This window comes from Schistocerca piceifrons, chromosome 5 (assembly GCF_021461385.2).
Source record: "Schistocerca piceifrons isolate TAMUIC-IGC-003096 chromosome 5, iqSchPice1.1, whole genome shotgun sequence".
Lineage (NCBI taxonomy): Eukaryota > Metazoa > Arthropoda > Insecta > Orthoptera > Acrididae > Schistocerca > Schistocerca piceifrons.
Window position 1 is genome coordinate 202,176,879 of NC_060142.1, and position 22,327 is coordinate 202,199,205.

A 22,327-nucleotide genomic window follows, 5' to 3' on the forward strand; every position below is an offset into this window, starting at 1 on the left:
CAAAAGCCTGAATAACAATCTTTTGCCACGCAGACCACTGCGAGACCTGCAAGAAGAGGGTCAATGAGGTTCTAGAAGGTCGCCGGCTGCACTGGGTTTCTTGGTTGACGATCCGTGGCACGAACAGCCCGTATGCCATCTTGAAACTACACGGTCCAGTCACATTAATGTGACCGCCTGTCAAAAGCCTGAATAACAATCTTTTGCCACGCAGACCACTGCGAGACCTGCAAGAAGAGGGTCAATGAGGTTCTAGAAGGTCGCCGGCTGCACTGGGTTTCTTGGTTGACGATCCGTGGCACGAACAGCCCGATCGAGGTGGTGCCTCAGATTCTCGATTGGGTTTAAATCCGAGAAGTTTGGTGGCCATAGCAATACGCAAACTCATCCTTGTGCTCTTTGAACCACACACGTACAGTGCCAGCTGTACGACACGTCACGTGTCCTGCTGGTAGATGTGATAGCGCTAAGGAAAAACAGAGTGTATGTAGGGGTGGACACGATCCCTAAGGATATATGCATTATTGTGTTGACCCATTGTACCTTCCAGAATGACGAGACAACCCAGGGAATGCTCTTTGGCCTGGACTCTTGCGACGATTGTTGCAGGGTGCTTGCTTCCAGAAGTTTCACGCCGTATCCGTCAACAGCCATCAGTTCGATGGAGCGTAAAAAGTGATTCATCTGAAAAGACCACCTGTCGCCGCTCAGTGGACGTCCATCTGCTTAACTGGTGTGCAAATTTCATCCTTAGTCGCCGATGAATAGCAGTCAGCATGGGTGAACGTACGAGGCGCCTGATATGGAGGCCCATACGCAACAACGTTCGCTGAACGATCGTTGAGTAGCCCTCTGGTTAATCTGGGCGTCTATTCGCCCGTACACGTCTCCGCAGCAGCCCTTCACTTCTGTCATCTATGGCCCATGGTGCATCCCAGTTGCCTCTGCGCCGATTTTGTTTAGCGCCATTTTTCTATGCCTGATATACTCTAACCAAGGCGGCTCACCAACAATTTAAAATTTAGCCGTTTCGGAAACGCTTCCATCCTTGGCCCGAAAGCTGATGACTATGCCGTTTCGGACGTCGAATAAATCGCTCCATTTCCGTATTACGACAACTACTGCATTGTTTTCCGCGTCATCCCGACACACATCATACACCCTCTTCTGCTAGCGCCGCCACCAGTTGCCTGTGAGTGGTTATTGCACTTTAACATCGAACGTAGGCGGTGGTCTCATTAATGTGACTGGACCGCATATATTCTGTAGCTTAGAGCCTCATCGTCTAACAGAATATTACATGGTGCGACAATAGCATTTTAGCTGGAAACGTCTGATACGACGAAAGATTAACACTGTAATAGAGCAATGACAGAAGTACTAGCACGACAGGACACCTTCGGAAGTGTTATAAAGTACAGAGCGCCAACAAGCAAAGCCATACCGTGGCGATCCTCGACCCTGCAGAAATGTCAGAGTTGCCAGTCACCCGTAAAAATATCTTTCTGTGGATTATATTTTGCAAATTTTATGATTTTCTGAGTATGTCTAACAAAAACAGTATTAGCCCCATCGACCCTAGCTCTTTCCGAGGTAAGGTGGCTCGCCTGCCTCAGTGATACGGGTAGCCATATTGCAGGTACAACCACATGGGAGGGGTATTTGTGAAGAGGCCCGACTCTCTGTGGTTTCTGAAGAGGGACAACAGCCTTTTCAGATGTTGCAGGGACAACAGTTTGTAACATTAGCAAACATAGGTTTGCTGTGCTGCAACTGCAAACGGTTCAATACAAGGGGAAAATACAGCGTCTTTTTTCCCCCGGGCGTATACACCTCTGCCGTTGGCTGAAAGATGATGGTATCCTCTAAGATAAAATATTCCGTCGGTAAAATAGTCCCCGATAGGGGTCTGCTGGCAGTTACTATTCACGAGGATGTCGTAATCGATTGCAGTTGCAAGAGTCAAAGGACATGACAGGGAAGCAGTGTTGGGAAGAGAGTAGACAGGGGTATAGCCTATAGTCTGGGAGACGAGTCTTTGGTATTGACAGCTCTGTAGCGTCTTTCCGTTGCCTAGCGACCGCAGGCAGGCAGCCAATGACGGCCTGACTTTGAGCGGGTAGCAAGGGCCACGTTGCCGCTCTGAAACCCGGTCGCGCGCGCTTATGAAACTTAACCAGTGTCTCGCGTGCAGGCGGTGCGGTCGTTCGTCGTTTGAAGTTGAATTCGCAGTTTATTTCGTTTTTGTTGTTTTTAGTGTTTCTTTGTTTATGTTTCGTTGTAAACAATGTCTAGTGCGGCGGGTAGTACCAGCCCAACACAAGAAGTGAAACGGAGGAAGAAAAGTGTGCTACACACCCAGGCCCGTGAATTCGTGTGCTCTGTGAGGGATTACTTTGAGAAAGAAAAGGACAAAGGTGGGCCCTTAATTCCTGTTGTTCAGGTTGTGAAGAGAACTGCAGCAGCATAGAAAATAAGTAAGAACACTGTTGTAAAGATAGGGAAAGAACAGTATAGTGTAGATTGTGACGAGAGTGGCACAACAAAGCTGCACACACCAAGAAAGAAGCGACCGAGAAATAAGCAGGTGACAGCTTTGGACGATTTTCAGAAAGACGCTATTCGTCGTCATATATACAGCTATTATAAGAGAAGGGAACATCCCACTCTATCTAAATTACAGGTGTCGCTTCAGAAAGACGATCTTTTTAAAGGGAGCAAATTTTCATTGCGTACAGTGTTGAAAGACATAGGCTTCAGCTATTCACTGTTTAACGGACGCAAAATATTAATGGAAAGGACAGATGTAGTTGCATGGCGGTGCATATTTCTGCGCAGGATCATGGGTGTGGAATTCGAAAGTATAGTGTGGTTAGATGAAACTTGGGTCAATGCCAGCCATTCTTTACGTAGAGGCTGGAATGATGGAACGCCCGAGGGGACAATGGCAGTGCCTGTTGGCAAATGAGGGCGTAGTATTGTCTTACATGCAGGAACATCGAAAGGTTTTGTGCCAAACTGCTTGAAAATGTTTCGGTCAAAAAAGACGGGAGATTACCATGAAGAAATAAACAGTGTAGTATTTCAAGAATGGTTCGAGACATCGCTTATGACGAATCTGACAAGTCCATCAGTGATCGTTATGGACAATGCGCCTTATCATTCCGTTGTTCACGATAAGGCACCAACCTTGGTAACAAAAAAAGACGATATCATTCAGTGGTTGAAACGGCGAAAAGTAGATTTCAGAGAAGATTTAAGGAAGGCGGAACTGCTCGAAATTGTGGCACAAAAGAAACCCCAATTTCCAACATATGTAATTGACGAGATTGCTAAAAGGCACGGGCATGAAATCTTCCGGCTTCCTCCATACCACTGTCACTTCAATGCAATTGAAGGAGTGTGGGCGCAGATAAAAAATTACATTGCTGCAAACAATAAAAAATTCACGATCTCTGAAGTGGAAACTCTCCTTCCAGCAGCTATCAATAAAGTGACAAGCGAGACGTGGGCTAAAATTGTAAACAGCACTGCAAGTGCCATCAGAGAGGCGGCCAAAACCGAAGGGGTTGTGGAAGAATGCATCGAAAATTTAATTATACATCTGGGAGAGAGCAGTGATAGTTCGAGTAGTGCTGAGGAAGACAATGTCAAATCAGATTCTGACAGTGATGTGAGTGGTGTTTTTCCATTACAGTAACTACAACGTATTCAGGAATGTAAGCAGGGAGTTTGCTATCAATCTACAACCAGATCATCATATTGTGAGTACTTTCTTCAGATTATAACTCTTAATACACTGACCAATTATTCTGTAGCTTGTAGTAGAACAAATTAATAATGCTAATACTTAACAATGGAAACCAAAACTGCTAATGTTCAACAACTTGCGAAAATAGTTTTCATTTCAGTTGTGAAGTTTAACAAATAACTTTATTATGTTTCAGCATCTTAGATACTTGTACTAAATAGCTCTTATCAGTTTTCGAGTTAATATATTTCAAGCATCAACTTTAAATAAATTCACGCGTACCAATACGACTTGTATTTTGTCTCGCTTTTATTTCTGCTGCTAGACAATGCGTGTAGCAGACAGGGCGCCGCGTGTTGTGAGCCACGTTCGGCAACAGCGCCGTCTGCCCGCCGGAACTGTCACTACCAATCACTCGTCTCACGGACTATATTTCCGACGTTACTCAATCTGTGTATTGGATAAGCTGTGAAGGAAACGAGCCGGTCGATGTGGCCGAGCGGTTCTAGGCGCTTCGGTATGAACCGCGCGACCGCTACGGTCGCAGGTTCGAATCCTGCCTCGGGTATGGATGTGTGTGATGTCCTTAGGTTAGTTAGGTTTAAGTAGTTCTAAGTTCTAGGGGACTGATGACCTCAGATGTTAAGTCCCATAGTGCTCAGAGCCATTTATTTGAAGGAAACGAAGGATAAATTTGGTAAGGGAATACATTTCAAGGAGAAGAAATGAAAACTTTGCGGTTAGCCGATGACATTATAACTCTGTCAGAGATGCCTAAGGACTTGAAGTTGAACGGAATGGATATACTGTCTTGAAAAGAGCTTGTAAGATGAACATCAATGAAATTGGAACAAGAGCAGTGTAGTGTAGTTGAAGTAAATCAGGCAATTCTGAGAAAATTAGACTGGGAAACTAGACATTAAAAATAGTAGACGAGTTTTATTTGGAGAGAAAAATAACTAATGGTTGTGAAAGTAGGGAATGTATCAAATGTAGACTAGCAATAGCAAGAAAATCATTTCAGAAAAAGGGAATTTGTTAATATCAAACATAAATTTAAGTGTCAGAAAGTCCTTCGAGAAGGTTTTTGTCTGGGGTATAGTCTTGTATGGAATTCAAACGTGGAGGATAGGCAGCTCAGACAAGAGGACTTGAAACTGGTGTCAGAGAAGAATGCTGGAGATTAGATGAGCAGGTGGAATAACAAAAGAGGAAGTGCTGAATTGAGTTGGGGGAAAAAGCAGTTTATGGGACAACTTGAGTAAAATAGAACGCGTGCCAGGGCATCAAGGAATTTGTCAAGTTAGTGATGAAAGTGTGGAGGGCAAAAATTGCACAGGGTGACCAGACAATATAGGAAACAGATTAAAATGGACGTATATTGCTGTTGTTATGAAGAGATTAGGAGGCCTGCACAGGATAGACTAGCTTGGAGAGCTGCATAAAAGTAGCCTTCGGACTGAATACTGCAGCAACATCATTACTTAGAAGAGCTACATGGTTGAAAAATATTGCACACAATAAATTAAATGCGGTACAGATTACTGCGCAAAATAAATTACAAACTGCCAAGCTTTCTAAAACAACTAAGAGTAAAACAAAATGTATATACACTACTGGCCATTAAAATCGCTACACCAAGAAGAAATGCAGATTATAAACGGGCATTCATTGGACAAATACATTATACTAGAACTGACATGTGATTACATTTTCACTCAGTTTGGGTGCATAGATCCTGAGACATCAGTACCCAGAACAACCACCTCTGGCCGTAATAACGGCCTTGATGCGCCTGGGCATTGGGTCAAACAGAGCTTGTATGACGTGTACAGGTACAGCTGCCCATGCAGCTTCAACACGATACCACAGTTCATCAAGAGTAGTGACTGGTGTATTGTGACGAGCCAGTTACTCTGACACCATTGACCAGACGTTTTCAGTTGGTGAGAGATCTGGAGAATGTGCTGGCCAGGGCAGCACTCGAACATTTTCTGTATCCAGAAAGGCCCGTACAGGACCTGTAACATGCGGTCGTGCATTATCCTACTGAAATGTAGGGTTTCGCAGGGATCGAATGAAGGGCAGAGCCACGGTTCGTTAAACATCTGAAATGTAACGTCCACTGTTCAAAGTGCCGTCAGTGTGAACAAGAGGTGACCGAGGCGTGTAACCAATGGTATCCCATACCATCACGCCGGGTGATGCGCCAGTATGGCGATGACGAATACACGCTTCCAACGTGCGTTCACCGCGATGTTCGACCATCATGATGCTGTAAACAGAACCTGGTTTCATCCAAAAAAATGACGTTTTGCCATGCGGGCACCCAGGTTCGTCGTTGAGTACACCATCGCAGGCGCTCCTGTCTGTGATGCAGCGTCAAGGGTAACCGCAGCCATGTTCTCCGAACTGAAGGTCCATGCTGCTGCAAACGTCGTCGAACTGTTCGTGCAGATGGTTGTTGTCTTGCAAACGTCCCCATCTGTTGACTCAGGCATCGATACGTGGCTGCACGATCCGTTACAGCCATGCGGACTTCTAGTGATACGAGGCCGTTGAGATCCAGCATGGCGTTTGGTATTACCCTCCTAAACCCACCGACTCCATATTCTGCTAACAGTCATTGGATCTCGACCAACGCGGGTAGCAACGTCGCGATACGATAAACCGCAATCGCGATAAGCTACAATCCTACCTTTATCAAAGTAGGAAACGTAAACATTTCTCCTCCTTACACGAGGCATCACAACAACGTTTCACCAGGCAACGCCGGTCAACTGCTGTTTATGTATGAGAAATCGGTTGGAAACTTCAAATGGTTCAAATGGCTCTGAGCACTATGGGACTTAACAGCTGTGGTCATCAGTCCCCTAGAACTTAGAACTACTTAAACCTAACTAACCTAAGGACATCACACACATCCATGCCCGAGGGAGGATTCGAACCTGCGACCGTAGCAGTCGCGCGGGTCCGGACTGCGCGCCTAGAACCGCGAGACCACCGCGACCGGCGGTTGGAAACTTCCCTCATGTCAGCACGTTGTAGGTGTCGCCACCGGCGCCAATCTTGTGTGAATGCTCTGAAAAGCTAATCATTTGCATATCACAGCATCTTCTTCCTGTCGGTTAAATTTCGCGTCTGTAGCACCTCATCTTCGTGGTGTAGCAATTTTAATGGCCAGTAGTGTATTACTGTTTATGGCAGATACTGTACATTGGTTTTAGTATGATGTGCAATGAAGAACAGACTTTATTTGCTCCTCATAAATTATCAGTAGTGGATAAATTATTAATCAGAAACGAAAGATAGAGGGCTACAAAGAAGAGTAGAGAAATAAGCCTTTACCTGGAAGTATGATAATATTATAATCTTAATTTGCATAAATATTCTCACAGCTATTTCGATGTTTAACCCGTAGTCTGAAACAAAAACCTTCAGATTACCCATATCGGAAGCCACATCGATGCTCTTCAATACTCCTTGCAGATGAAACTTGAATGCAGCTGTTTCCGTAACTGGCTCCACTGCCATTGCTTTATTTGGCACGAGACTGAGTTGCACATTTTCAGTATAAGATCCAGAGCTTTCATTTGAGGCATTTACTAACAGGAAATGAAAGTCAGATGAAAGTGTGTGATACATGTGAGATTTATTGCATCAATACTTGGAAGCAGTCTAGCTCAGCCATGCTCGAGTCCACAGTCGGCAGAAATCTGCAAAAATCGGAAGTTTTTGCTCAAATAGCATGTCTGTTTCAGCACCCGCTCGGCGACATTTCTCATCTCAGAACACCGTAGCGAATGAGCACCTTTACATCCAGAGTTATTGATGACAAGTTGTGGTGATGGCAGCGCTGCGAACCAAGCGCACTGTTGCCACATAAACCATGTTGACGACTTACGTCTGTTCGGTAGTAGTCGTTAGCTTATGACGCTAACAGTAATAATTTCGTGCGGCTCAGTGGCTGTTTGCAAGTCTTTCAATTGAACGCCACTTCGCTGACTCGCGTGCCCCTAACCTACGCCAGCTGTCTAGGAAATGTGAGCTAAGGTTAACGTGTAACGATCCGAACCATGTGTCACTCCTGGCGACTTGTTACGACGTTGAGAGGAGAATGCCAGATTAAAGGGAGACGGAAAAATAATACCAGGTCTGATTGTCATTCAATCCCGTGGCTTCTCGCTTTTCAGGGACGCGAATTTATTTTTGTCGTTCTTATGTAGTTATTTCTTCGTAAATTTTGTTAACAATTCTGTGTGGATATTGCACAACACCTCTTTTATTCTATCGATGAAAGCTTCACTCAGATTTTCTTGGTTTTTTGTTCTTGTTTACGGACGTTGACCTATCCCCTGACTTCAGTTACTGTGCCCTAGACCATAGTGCCAGACTTCATGATGCTGGGACAACAGCGTACGAGTATTTTTATCATCACAGTCCAAGGGAGAGGCTTCTTCTCAATGGTAGAAGGTTGTTGTTGTTGTTGTGGTCTTCAGTCCTGAGACTGGTTTGATGCAGCTCTCCATGCTACTCTATCCTGTGCAAGCTTCTTCATCTCCCAGTACCTACTGCAACCTACATCCTTCTGAATCTGCTTAGTGTATTCATCTCTTGGTCTCCCTCTACGATTTTTACCCTCCACGCTGCCCTCCAATGCTAAGTTTGTGATCTCTTGATGCCTCAAAACATGTCCTACCAACCGATCCCTTCTTCTAGTCAAGTTGTGCCACAAACTTCTCTTCTCCCCAATCCTATTCAATACCTCCTCATTAGTTACGTGATCTACCCACCTTATCTTCAGCATTCTTCTGTAGCACCACATTTCGAAAGCTTCTATTCTCTTCTTGTCCAAACTGGTTATCGTCCATGTTTCACTTCCATACATGGCTACACTCCATACAAATACTTTCAGAAACGACTTCCTGACACTTAAATCTATACTCGATGTTAACAAATTTCTCTTCTTCAGAAACGATTTCCTTGCCATTGCCAGTCTACATTTTATATCCTCTCTACTTCGACCATCATCAGTTATTTTACTCCCTAAATAGCAAAACTCCTTTACTACTTTAAGTGTCTCATTTCCTAATCTAATCCCCTCAGCATCACCCGATTTAATTTGACTACATTCCATTATCCTCGTTTTGCTTTTTTTGATGTTCATCTTATATCCTCCTTTCAAGACACTGTCCGTTCCGTTCAACTGCTCTTCCAAGTCCTTTGCTGTCTCTGACAGAATTACAATGTCATCGGCGAACCTCAAAGTTTTTACTTCTTCTCCATGAAGGTAGGAGGAGAATTTACTTACTTCTTCCAAATAATTGTTAAAACGTCTTTCTCTTCTTATTTTCTGTCGGTCTTTGAGTCTTCCTCCCTCTCTTCTCCTTTGTGCCTCCGCAGTTGGATGAGGCCTATCTCGCCACCTCTTCGGTGTGGACCAGTGTGGTGTGCGTACTGTAAGACCTTCGGTACACACACCATCAGATTATTTGACTTGTCGCTCTAGCGAAGTAGGCGAGTGTCAGCAATATGTCTCGTGGTCTTATCGTGGCGTGTTTATCTTCTGCCGTTAGGTCAGACGATAGAAATGTCACTTGCACGCTTAGAGTGATCAACTTTAAACAGAACTAGATTAATTTTCACACACATTTATTAAAATAATAAAGATCATAGATATTACGTAACTTGATTCTGGATGCTGTTTACAATTGACAATCTCAAGTTCCTTTGGTCTTGGTACGTTAATCTTATTCTCACATATCTCTGATACTTGACAAAGTGTCTATTCATTTATCTTCATGGCTATGTACAGGAATATGGTAATCTTATTAGGCGCAGACTGAACTTGCCTATAGACTGGTACAGACTAATGCAGACTGGTACAGACTGGTGCAGACAAATGCAGACTAATACAGACTAATGCAGACTAATGCTGACACTCGCCTACTTCGCTAGAGCGACAAGTCAAATAATCTGATGGTGTGTGTACCGAAGGTCTTACAGTACGCACCCCACATTTATATGTACACAACAACCAGTCAATAGGTTATACAGGGTGGAGCAGAGGAAATGCATGTTTTTCACTATTGAATGACTGGGACACAGTTTGAGAAAAATAATAAAAACAAGCATTACGTGGTAGATTTTTTAATACAGTTTTGAAATATACATACCTCAATTAGGTTCGAAAAATAATGTCTTGGAGATGACGTCCTTCTTGCTGGATACAAATTTGGAACCTCTCCCGAAAGTTACGCATGGCTCTCTCCAACATTTCATTCGTCAAGGATTCAATTTCCTGATGAATGGAATTCCTAAGGTCATCGATTGTGCGAGGCTTGTTCATGTAGACTTTTGATTTTAAACATCCCCACAAAAAGAAGTCGCACATCGACAAATCGGGTGAGAAGGGGGCCAGTACACATCACCATATCTCGAAATAACATGTCTGGGAACATTTGCCGAACCACTTCCATGGATGCTCTCGCCATGTGAGCTGTGGCACCGTCCTGCTGAAACCATATTTCTCTCATGTTCACTTGACACCTTTAAAGTTCTGGACGAAGAAAGTTGTTTAACATTTTAACTTAGTGCGCTGATGTCACAGTAACTGCAGTTCCTTCCTCTTCAAAAATATAAGGTCCAACAATCCCCATCTTTGAAATGTAGCACCACACTGTTAGTTTTGAACTGTGGAGAGGTCTTTGGTGTAATTCATGTGGGTTCTCCGGCGCCCAATACCGACAATTTTGAACATTGATGTAACAGTCTACATGAAATTGTCCGTCATCACTCATGAAGATTGTAGCATCTGCATCTTCCATAAAAATTTCGTCCATTACGCGACAAAACTCTCTGCGCTGCACAAAATCCCCTTCACTAAGCTGCTGGACGATCATTATCTTATACAGGTCAAACTTAAGATCATCATGTAAGATGCGGTGAAGCGAACGACGTGACATACCCAGCGCTACAGCCTGTCGTCTAGCCGATCATTTCGGACTAGCAAGAACTGCTGTTCTCACTCGGTCTACATTTTCCGGAGTGCGAACTGGACGGGGAAGACCAGGTGGTTTCTTTTTCATCACAGATCCATTACTTCTAAACGCTGCAACCCATCGGAGTACAGTACTTCGATCAGGCACTCGACGTCCAACTCTAAAATTTTGACGGGAAAGACCTTACACTGTGACTACGGAATCATTGTTTCCAAAGTACTGCTCGACAACGAACAGACGATGCTCTATGCTCCAACGCTCCATAGCGACTCAAACTGCATTATACGGGCAGTCTGCAAACTTTCATTCAAGGTCAATACCCCCTCTCGTCGCCGCGTACTAGCCGCTCAAAAAACATATGTTTCCTCTGCTCCACCCTGCATATACACTCCTGGAAATGGAAAAAAGAACACATTGACACCGGTGTGTCAGACCCACCATACTTGCTCCGGACACTGCGAGAGGGCTGTACAAGCAATGATCACACGCACGGCACAGCGGACACACCAGGAACCGCGGTGTTGGCCGTCGAATGGCGCTAGCTGCGCAGCATTTGTGCACCGCCGCCGTCAGTGTCAGCCAGTTTGCCGTGGCATTCGGAGCTCCATCGCAGTCTTTAACACTGGTAGCATGCCGCGACAGCGTGGACGTGAACCGTATGTGCAGTTGACGGACTTTGAGCGAGGGCGTATAGTGGGCATGCGGGAGGCCGGGTGGACGTACCGCCGAATTGCTCAACACGTGGGGCGTAATGTCTCCACAGTACATCGATGTTGTCGCCAGTGGTCGGCGGAAGGTGCACGTGCCCGTCGACCTGGGACCGGACCGCAGCGACGCACGGATGCACGCCAAGACCGTAGGATCCTACGCAGTGCCGTAGGGGACCGCACCGCCACTTTCCAGCAAATTAGGGACACTGTTGCTCCTGGGGTATCGGCGAGGACCATTCGCAACCGTCTCCATGAAGCTGGGCTACGGTCCCGCACACCGTTAGGCCGTCTTCCGCTCACGCCCCAACATCGTGCAGCCCGCCTCCAGTGGTGTCGCGACAGGCGTGAATGGAGGGACGAATGGAGACGTGTCGTCTTCAGCGATGAGAGTCGCTTCTGCCTTGGTGCCAATGATGGTCGTATGCGTGTTTGGCGCCGTGCAGGTGAGCGCCACAATCAGGACTGCACACGACCGAGGCACACAGGGCCAACACCCGGCATCATGGTGTGGGGAGCGATCTCCTACACTGGCCGTACACCACTGGTGATCGTCGAGGGGACACTGAATAGTGCACGGTACATCCAAACCGTCATCGAACCCATCGTTCTACCATTCCTAGACCGGCAAGGGAACTTGCTGTTCCAACAGGACAATGCACGTCCGCATGTATCCTGTGCCACCCAACGTGCTCTAGAAGGTGTAAGTCAACTACCCTGGCCAGCAAGATCTCCGGATCTGTCCCCCATTGAGCATGTTTGGGACTGGATGAAGTGTCGTCTCACGCGGTCTGCACGTCCAGCACGAACGCTGGTCCAACTGAGGCGCCAGGTGGAAATGGCATGGCAAGCCGTTCCACAGGACTACATCCAGCATCTCTACGATCGTCTCCATGGGAGAATAGCAGCCTGCATTGCTGCGAAAGGTGGATATACACTGTACTAGTGCCGACATTGTGCATGCTCTGTTGCCTGTGTCTATGTGCCTGTGGTTCTGTCAGTGTGATCATGTGATGTATCTGACCCCAGGAATGTGTCAATAAAGTTTCCCCTTCCTGGGACAATGAATTCACGGTGTTCTTATTTCAATTTCCAGGAGTGTATTTGAGGTGATCAGAAAGTTGATCTTCGAAGGCCATAAACTCCAGAATGAGTATGCCAACCAGACAAAATCACCCTAAGTGGTGAGCTAATCATACCACCGACACGCCAGGTTAAAGATACTCGTTTGCTATAACATTGTGTCCCGCTGCTTGAAAAAATCTGTAACAGCCTGCTGCACATCCTAGTCCGACTAGAATCGTCGATCATTCAAGGCATTTTTAACGGACAAAGGGCGTCATAATCGCATGGCGACGGATCAGGACTATAGGATCGGATGCTCGAGTATCTCCCACTTGAGTTGGCGTTATGGGTACAGACGTTATCAAGAACTTGGCGCACCATACCAACGGTGGTTTCCGACAGGCATGCTGGCCCATACGCATTCATCATTAAGTGATTGATGTCTATCGCTGTTTGTCCTCCGGCAGTCAAGAAAAGAATAACAGAACGTTAGTCCTGTTTGAACACCGGCGCCGTAGTTCACATTTCCTCTTTTACGGCTCGTACGTCGGAAAGAGACGAGTGTCACACATAAGGTGCGTTCGCACCTTTGCGCCTTGCGCCTAGTCGCCGTCCGACTGTGCTCACCTCACACGCAAGTAGAGGCGGGCGTGTAGGTTGTACCGGGTGATCAAAAAGTCAGTATAAATTTGAAAACTGAATAAACCACGGAATAACGTAGGTAGAGAGGTACAAATTGACACACATGCTTGGAATGACATGGGGTTTATTAGAACCAAAAAAATACAAAAGTTCAAAAAATGTCCGACAGATGGCGCTTCATCTGATCAGAATAGCAATAATTAGCACAACAAAGTAAGATAAAGCAAAGATGATGTTCTTTACAGGAAATGCTCAATATGTCCACCATCAGTCCTCAACAATAGCTGCAGTCGAGGAATAATGTTGTGAACAGCACTGTAAAGCATGTCCGGAGATATGGTGAGGCATTGGCGTCGGATGTTGTCTTTCAGCATCCCTAGAGATGTCGGTCGATCACGATACACTTGCGACTTCAGGTAACCCCAAAGCCAATAATCGCACGGACTGAGGTCTGGGGACCTGGGAGGCCAAGCATGACGAAAGTGGCGGCTGAGCACACGATCGTCACCAAACGACACTCGCAAGAGATCTTTCACGCGTCTAGCAATATGGGGTGGTTCTAATAAAACCCCATGTCATTCCAAGCATGTGTGTCAATTTTTACCTCTGTTGCTACATTATTCCGTGGTTTATTAAGTGTTCAAATTTATACTGACTTTTTGATCACCCAATATATCAACACCTGCGTGCGAGTGATTCCATTCACACGTGTGTACATACTGGGCACCTCTACTTCCGTGTGGGGCAAGCTGCAGCCGCACGGCATCTAGCCGTAAGGCTAATCCGTTGCCTATATGTCGGTGCTTATATACTCGCACTGGAGTCGCACTACGTTGCATATACGCTGTAGCAATGCCCTCAAACGGAACCTTTTTGATCGACTCTTATGATTCAGAAAACAGTCTGCATGAATATAGGTTTAATGCCCTTTGTTCGTTGAATTTCCGTAGTCGTCTATGTGTTCTGCACAGCAAACGGATTAATATAGATGGGACATGTGTATAATTAGAACTCTGCGGCAAACTGTCAAGGGCGATGCGTCACAGAGAAGCAAAACGCGGCAAGTGAAAGAGAGAGAAAGAGAGAGAGAGAGAGAGAGAGAGAGAAGGTGAGTGAGTGAGAGAGAGAGAACAAGAAGAAGAAAGTTTTCACCAAATGGAGACGGCAGCAGACTCTGTTGCGAGGGCGGAGGAAAGTGGGATGATATAAAGAGGGCGCGTGCGCGTGGCAGGCCTCACAATAAGTTCCCTCCTCCCCTCTTTCCCCCCTCGCCCACGCTACGCCCGCGTCAGCCGCGAGGACGCGCCGGTGGCGGGCACTTAATATTATTACGGGGGAGTCGCTGCTCGCGGAGTCTTTGACGCGGAGGCGGGCCAATTACGGCGCGACTCGGGGGGCCGCCTGGCGCTGATTGGCCCCCGGATCGCTAACGAGCCGCTCCACCGCTGATGACGGCGCCGTCGCCGCCGGCCGCCCTAATTGAAAAATCTTGACGGTAATCCGAGTCTAAGCGCCGTAACTAAGGACATGACGGTTAATTACGCGGTGGGCTATTTTGTTATCCGACTCGCCTTCTCTCTCTCTCTCTCCCGCAGCGTCACAGGTTTTACTATTGTTATCGTCCCCAGGCGCGGTGTCAGCTGTTGGTAGCGCTGTAGAATAAGGAACGAAGCACTGCCGACTACTGTGGTTCTCTCTCTCCCATCCCCCCCTCTCCGCCCCTACCTCACGGCCTTCCACCACCACCAGACCTCGCCTGTTGACAAACTCCGCACCGCTCTCAAACGTCAACCTGGTAATGAATTAGGCTTTGGAGCACCCCTCAAACAATTTCCTGCGATTATTAGCTCATTGCAGGTGCGGCTGACAGCTCCACCGCCGTCCCGGCCGCCGCCCGCCAAGATAAACAAGGGCGTCGATCGGCGGCAATCACGACGCCACAATCAAAGCTGTTAGCCGGCTGTGCCCGGACCGCGCCGGGCCAAACTCCTTGCTTCGCTGTTGCCAAGTTTGGCTGCGCTGGCAAGTCACAGCGCCTACGGTGGGAAACCCCGCAGTGTTTCCCTTTAGCGCCCCGTAATTAACAGATTCCACCGGCTTCCTTAGCGAATATGCGGGTGAACGCACTACTCGCTGTCAAAGTTGCTGGGGGGTCCTTTGTCATCGTTTCGTGCCAAATCTGTTTATTTCGATGTACATTAAGCGCACCGTGATCGACTGCCTGATCTAATGGTTGAGGGGACAACAGCGCAGATTCCTGCGAAAAAGTAAATTTCAAAAAATGGTTCAAATGGCTCTGGGAACTATGGGACTAAACATCTGAGGTCATCAATCCCCTAGAACTTAAAACTACTTAAACCTAACTAACCTAAGGACATCACACACATCCATGCCCGAGGCAGGATTCGAACCTGCGACAGTAGCGGTCGCGCGGTTCCAGACTGAAGCGCCTAGAACCGCTCGGCCACACCAGCCGGCTAAATTTAAAACCTCGTGGTCAGTTGCATAGCTAGAGTATGTCCAAAGAGACAGACCACAGTGCAGTGTCAGTGAAGGAAATTGAACAACCGATCATCATCTTTTAATCACCATATTTTATGTCGTCAAAACATATGGGCGTGCTGTAGCATAATAGTACAATATGCTAAGTAACTACAAAACTACATCCAACTTCAATTAGTAGGCCCAGCGACCAAATTAACACATATTATAACGGACAAACACTTCCCACACATTGCCATCCAGTAATAACAGTAACACACACATACACACACACACACAAACACACTCATATACATAGGGTCAATCGAAATACCTGCACTTCGACGCCACAGAGAGATCTCTTGTGTATTAACAGTATAAAAATATCTCTAACAAAATTTCGTCCCATGCTAGTTTTATATAGAAAGTGGATGTCACAGAAAGGCAATTTGGCAACACTCCAATCATATGTATGACAAGTGTCTCCAATCAGAACGTAAAAAGACTGTATTTGTGCGATATTTATTGTTCAAGAAACAGTCTATATGACAGTAGTATTCGGTAGAACAAAATTAGAAATTAAAAGAATTAGATCTACGTCTGGAATGGAACTCAAGTATTCTAACGCGAAATTTTACACATTCTACCAACTGGGCACCTCAGCTACACGCTACTGAATACTGAAAACACTTGTCACAGATGTGTTTATAGTACCGCCAAATTACGTTTCTTTGTAGTCTATTCTCTACTGAAAGCATGAATGATTTTTGTACAGAGGGTGGAAGGTGGGAGTGGGGGATGGGGGCCAAAATGTTTGGATTACTGTCAACATCTAGGCTGCTATGCACAACAGGCATTTTATGTCAGTAGTATTAAAAAGTGTTCCACAGGGTATATGCATGGATGGGCACAGCTGAGCAACCAGAGACAGGAGGAAGAGATGGATGGTGAGAGGGTGAGAGGGGATGGATTGATAGGTAGGAGGAGAGAGAGAGAGAGAGAGAGAGAGAGAGAGAGACAGAGAGAGACAGAGATGATAAAGTGGAAAAAATTTGGAAATTTGTGGTAAGATCTTATGGAACCAAACTACTTAGGCCATCGCTCCCTAAGCCTACACACTACTTAATCTAACTGAAACTAACTTACGCTATAGACAACACACACACCCATGCCCAAGGGTGGACTCGAATCTCCGACGGGGGGAGCTGCATGGACAGTGGAAAGGCGCCTCAGACTGCGTGGCTACCCTGTGCGGCTGCAGAAGTGGACAAACAGAGTGTGGGGAGGACGAGATGGAGCTGGAAGGATGAGATGGATAGAGGGAGGGGTAGATAAAATGGATAGAGAGAGGGGGAGGAGTAGATACACAGAGAAGGGGGGGGGGGGGAGTAACAGATGAGTATGAGGTATTTGGAGGATGGAGAGGGGTCATTAATCTGTCAAAATAGTAATAAAATAATATCAATCAATAACATAAAAATATTTTACCCACCTAGGCAAGTGAGCAAGGATATGGACAAAGAGGGGGGGAGGAGGAGATAGAGAGGGGGGTGAGGAGGAGAGGGATAAAGAGATGGGAGAGGAGGAGAGGGACTGGGATAGGCAGGTTGCAGGAGATGGACAGGAAAGGTAGAGAGGGAGACATGGATAGAGAAGGGGTTAGGAGAAAGATGGATAGTGAGAAGCAGGAGTAGGAAGTGATCAAAGAAAGGGGGAAAGAGGAGATGGACAGAAGAGTGGAATAGGAGATGGACAGAGAGAGAAGATGGTCAGAGAGAGGGGGAGAAGGGTACGACACAGATAAAGAAGAGGAGGAAATCGACAGAGAGAGAGAGTGGGGAGTAGGAGATACACAGAAGGAAGGGAAAGGAGAAGATTGACAGTAAGAGGGGGGAAGAGGATATGGACAGCATAGAAAGGAGTAGATGGAGAATGACAGAGAGGGGGGTAGAGGTGATGGACTGATAGAGAAGGAAAAATAGGAATGGTCAGACAGACAGAGGTGGAGGAGCAGATGGACAGTTAGTGAGAGGGGTGAGGAGAAGATGGACAGACCGAGAGATGGGGGACGAGAAAATGGACAGAGAGATGGTGAAGGAGGAGATGGACAGAGGGGAAAATGATATAGATGGAGAGGGGGCAAATTGTAGGACCTCAGTGTTAAAGCATAAAAGTAGGAAAAATCACTCTGACGGTATTGAGAAGGAAGCAAATAAGCTACCCATTACTAATTGATGATTTCACAGTTTATTCCGAAAATTTGTCAGCATAATATCACTAGAAGAGGTAGCTAGCAGAATAGGTCTTAAAATCTTAGAAAACTAAAAGTATGAAAAACATAAAATCTATTTAAATTGTTAATAAAAGATGTTGATAAAACAGCAATGAGAAAGAAACTCAAAGATCTGTGCGTAAAGATTCAGGAGAATCATTCAGAAAAAAGTTAAAAATGTAACAGAAGTAGTAACATACATGTAACAGTGAGATATTACGGATTCCTTGAGAATATCTGTAATGGAAAGTCTTTAACTAAAATTCTTGGTATAAAACGCTACAACACAGTAATGAATGACAGAAGGAACATGTGGATTAAGTAAGAACGTCTACAAAAGTGTGTGACATGATCGTCACACATTGCTGAGCGATATTTAATATTTGTACTCATTTCTTGGCTATTTTTGAAGAGGTTTAGCTGGCTAACTCAGGAGGAAAATTAACTTCTTATGAAACACACGGAACCCGGGTGTTCGCCGCAGGGTGTGCCTTGAGCACTGGTCTGTCACAGAGGCGAATCTATCACTCATCCCCTACTACTAACAAGGGAACCTCCCCATCGCACCCCCTCTCAGATTTAGTTATAAGTTGTCACAGTGGATAGGCCTTGAAAAACTGAACACAGATGAATCGAGAAAACAGGAAGAAGTTGAGTGGAACTATGAAACAAATAAGCAAAATATACAAAATGAGTAGTCCATGCACAAGATAGGCAACATCAAGAAAAATCTGAGCTCAGGAGCGCCGTGGTCCCGTGGTTAGCGTGAGCAGCTGCGGAACGAGAGGTCTTCGGTTCAAGTATTCCCTCGAGTGGAAAGTTTTACTTTCTTTATTTTCGCAAAGTTATGATCTGTCCGTTCGTTCATTGACGTCTCTGTTCACTGTAATAAGTTTAGTGTCTGTGTTTTGCGACCGCACCGCAAAACCGTGTGATTAGTAAACGAAAGGACGTGCCTCTCCAATGGGAACCGAAAACATTTGATCAGAAGGTCATACGTAAACTGATTCCTTCACAGGAAAACACGTCTGATATATTCTATACGACACTGGTGACGGCATGTGCGTCACATGACAGGAATATGTTGTCGACCCACCTAACTTGTACACTTAGCGAATGGGTAAAAAGATTGTTCTATCTTGCCCGATTTAGGTTTTCTTGCGGATGTGATAATCACTCCCAAAAAAGTGATGAAAACATAAGAGTTTGTCACATAAACTGAAAATAAAAAATTAAACTTTTCATTCGAGGGAAGACTTGAACCAAGGACCTCTCCTTCCGCAGCTGCTCACGCTAACCACGGGACCACGGCGCTACTCAGGTCATGCTCTCCTTAATGTTGCGTATCGAGGCATGGACTACTCAGTTTGTACATTTTGCTTATTTTTTTCATGGTTCCACACAACTTCTTCCTGTTTTCTCGATTAATCTGTGTTCAGTTTTTCAAGGCATATCCACTGTGCCAACTTATAACTAAATCTGAGGGGGGTGCGATGGGGCGGTTCCCTTGTAAGTGCAGTACTTCGCCAGTAGCTGAATGCTGGCGAAACGGAACAATACTGAGCGAAAATCAGCGATGCGTGGACATGTCTCATAAGTTTTTCTTGCGAGTGGTACATTGTGTCTTAGAAAGAGAAACGTAATTGTCTTACAAGCCATTTGTTTGTTGTTGTGGTCTTCAGTCCTGAGACTGGTTTGATGCAGCTCTCCATGCTACCCTATCCTGTGCAAGTTTCTTCATCTCCCAGTACCTACTGCAACCTCCATCCTGACGTTAAAAAGACTATCGCAAAGACTATGTCACTGTCACAATTGGTATTGGTTCTACTGGCGCACACAAGTATCCATGTTAAAAGCGGTTCAGATGGCTCTGAGCGCTATGGGACTTAACTTCTGAGGTCAACAGTCCCCTAGAATTTAGAACTACTTAAACCTAACTAACCTAAGGACATCACACACATCCACGCCCGAGGCAGGATTCGAACCTGAGACCGTAGCGGTCGCGCGGTTCCAGACTGTAGCGCCTAGAACCGCTCGCCCACTACGGCCGGCAACATAGATAGCAGCCGATACCAAATTCTTGCATGTTAAGGTGCATCCTATAAACCAAGAACGGGAAATTTCTGCAGGGTTCCCTTGTTGTCAATTAAATAAAGCGGAATTTTTGCTGGTCGCTGTGGCAATGACTGGATGTCCTCCTCTCCATGTAGAGTTTTTCAAAAATTCTGGAGGAGGATAATTTTGGGCACTTGTCTTGCGGAAGCAGTCTGCCGCATTTGAGGCCCAGAGGTTCTCGGCGGGCAGGATTTTGTCGACAGTCTTTATTCGGTGCTGACTGGCGCGTTCTGGCACATATTTGCTGAATTTTTAATAAGTGTCGCATTCTGCATCAGTGCAGTCCACTTTCTGAGCAGCTCATAATTTGACGGATTTATTATGCAACTAAAGTTCTATTTTCGTTGGTCTTGGACTTGTTTACATTTGCAAGCTGCGCAGATTAGGAAAGCTTGTAGGGTTTCCCAACCAGTCTTTCAAGGAGATTTTATGTGTATAGTGTCTGTCCTTCCGGCCATGTCTTAAAAAAACAGACACCATTCATGATCTTGCAGCTTTATATATTTGACGAAAGAAAATTCCATCACCTGCAATCGGGCTCAAATTTTCACATGTCGCCATTGGATTTATTTCACTTCCCGATTGTAGCTAATGCCATATTCATTCTCAGTCATTTTAATACGGTAAGTGTCGATATCTTAAAATAGATAAACAATTTATTAAATTCTGACTTTATTTGAACCTCAGAACCAAAGTATTATCCTACAACTGACCCTAGTTAGGTGATCCTCTATATATATATATATATATATATATATATATATATATATATATATATATATATATATATAACCGTTGCATTCCTAATCTGTATTTCTCACTGTGACGGTGTTTCTTCGCAAAGCAGATGCGAATTCTTTCGTTTAAATATTAAATATGGGACTATTTTGACCTATGACTATGATTTACGAGTTACGAGCATTGCACCGACCTCTTGTTAGATGTAAAAGCAGGTTAAAGAGAGAAGTACGCAGCACAGCAGTAGTTCAAGTTTTTAACTGCTGTCTGTACTAAAATACTACAATGCAGTATTGAATTTACAGTATATATTAGAGAGCATGTATATCAATGTTGAACTACATTTTAGATAAATTATGAAGAATGTAAAGAAGAGTAATGGGGGATACACTGGGTTCAGTAAAACCTGCACAATAACACAAAGTAAGAAACATTTCAGAAGACCAGATGTGAAGGTTTCGGTTTGTTTGTAACTACAGAGCCTAGACGCACTATGGTGCAGGTTGTATATTACGTGACATTTTGTAGGGTATAATCCCATTTAGGAATATGGACTATTCTACACATATGATATTACATCGATATCACAGAAAACCGACTCAGACGATATACAATTACAAATATCCTTCGTTTTCTGTTTCTAAGCTCTATGGGAGAGCTCCCAAAATAATTAACGTTTTAATCCAAAACCGCATAGTTAAGCATCGCAGAAGAGCGAAATCATATTGATCTCCAATTTAAATTATATGGATTCTTTCAGACCTAAATTTTTGCTGGCACAAGAATCTCAACTGACCCATGGAGAAGGGAAACCTAGACATGCAAGACATCTCTATTTTGGAAATTCTATGCAAGTGACTGGAATACCTCCTTCTCTATGACATTATCCTTCTCTTCAAGGTATTTACAGAATTAAGTATGTTATTATGTGCTACAGTAATTAGTTACCAAAATCCAAACGCGAAATAGTATTTTACAATAATGACTACTATGAAATAACAGTGAACTGTGCAATTAATAATTTTCTATTGAAAATTGAAGTTGTTATCTTTATATGATAAGAGTCTTGCTTAAGGATAAAAACTATTTTTATAAATTACGATAACGTAACAGAAGATGGATAAACAGGGAGTGCATAAAAGCATTTCCAATACAAGGCTGATATTCGTTATTTCCAATTGAAAGCTTTTAATTGATCTCTAAATGATTTCTGCGAATTTCTTATTGGATTACACATAATAATTAAGTAATAATGTACAGTAACAAATAAAAATTACGTAGTATGTTATATGCAGTAATCTGTATCTTCGACGTAACTATATGTGAAGTAAGCACATGACGCACAATTTTCCTGAAAAAAGTGTACTTGTGGAATAATGATTAAAAATTTCCTGAAACTTTATTTCCTTACACTGAAGTCGAACAAAAATTTTATTGTTACAGCTATATTTTTCCGTACATTGTTTTGACATCTTACAGTAATCTGTTTAATGGTACAAATGAATTAGTTCTCATGACTTGGTGGAGAGTTATTTGCTTTGTTAAGATGTAAAGA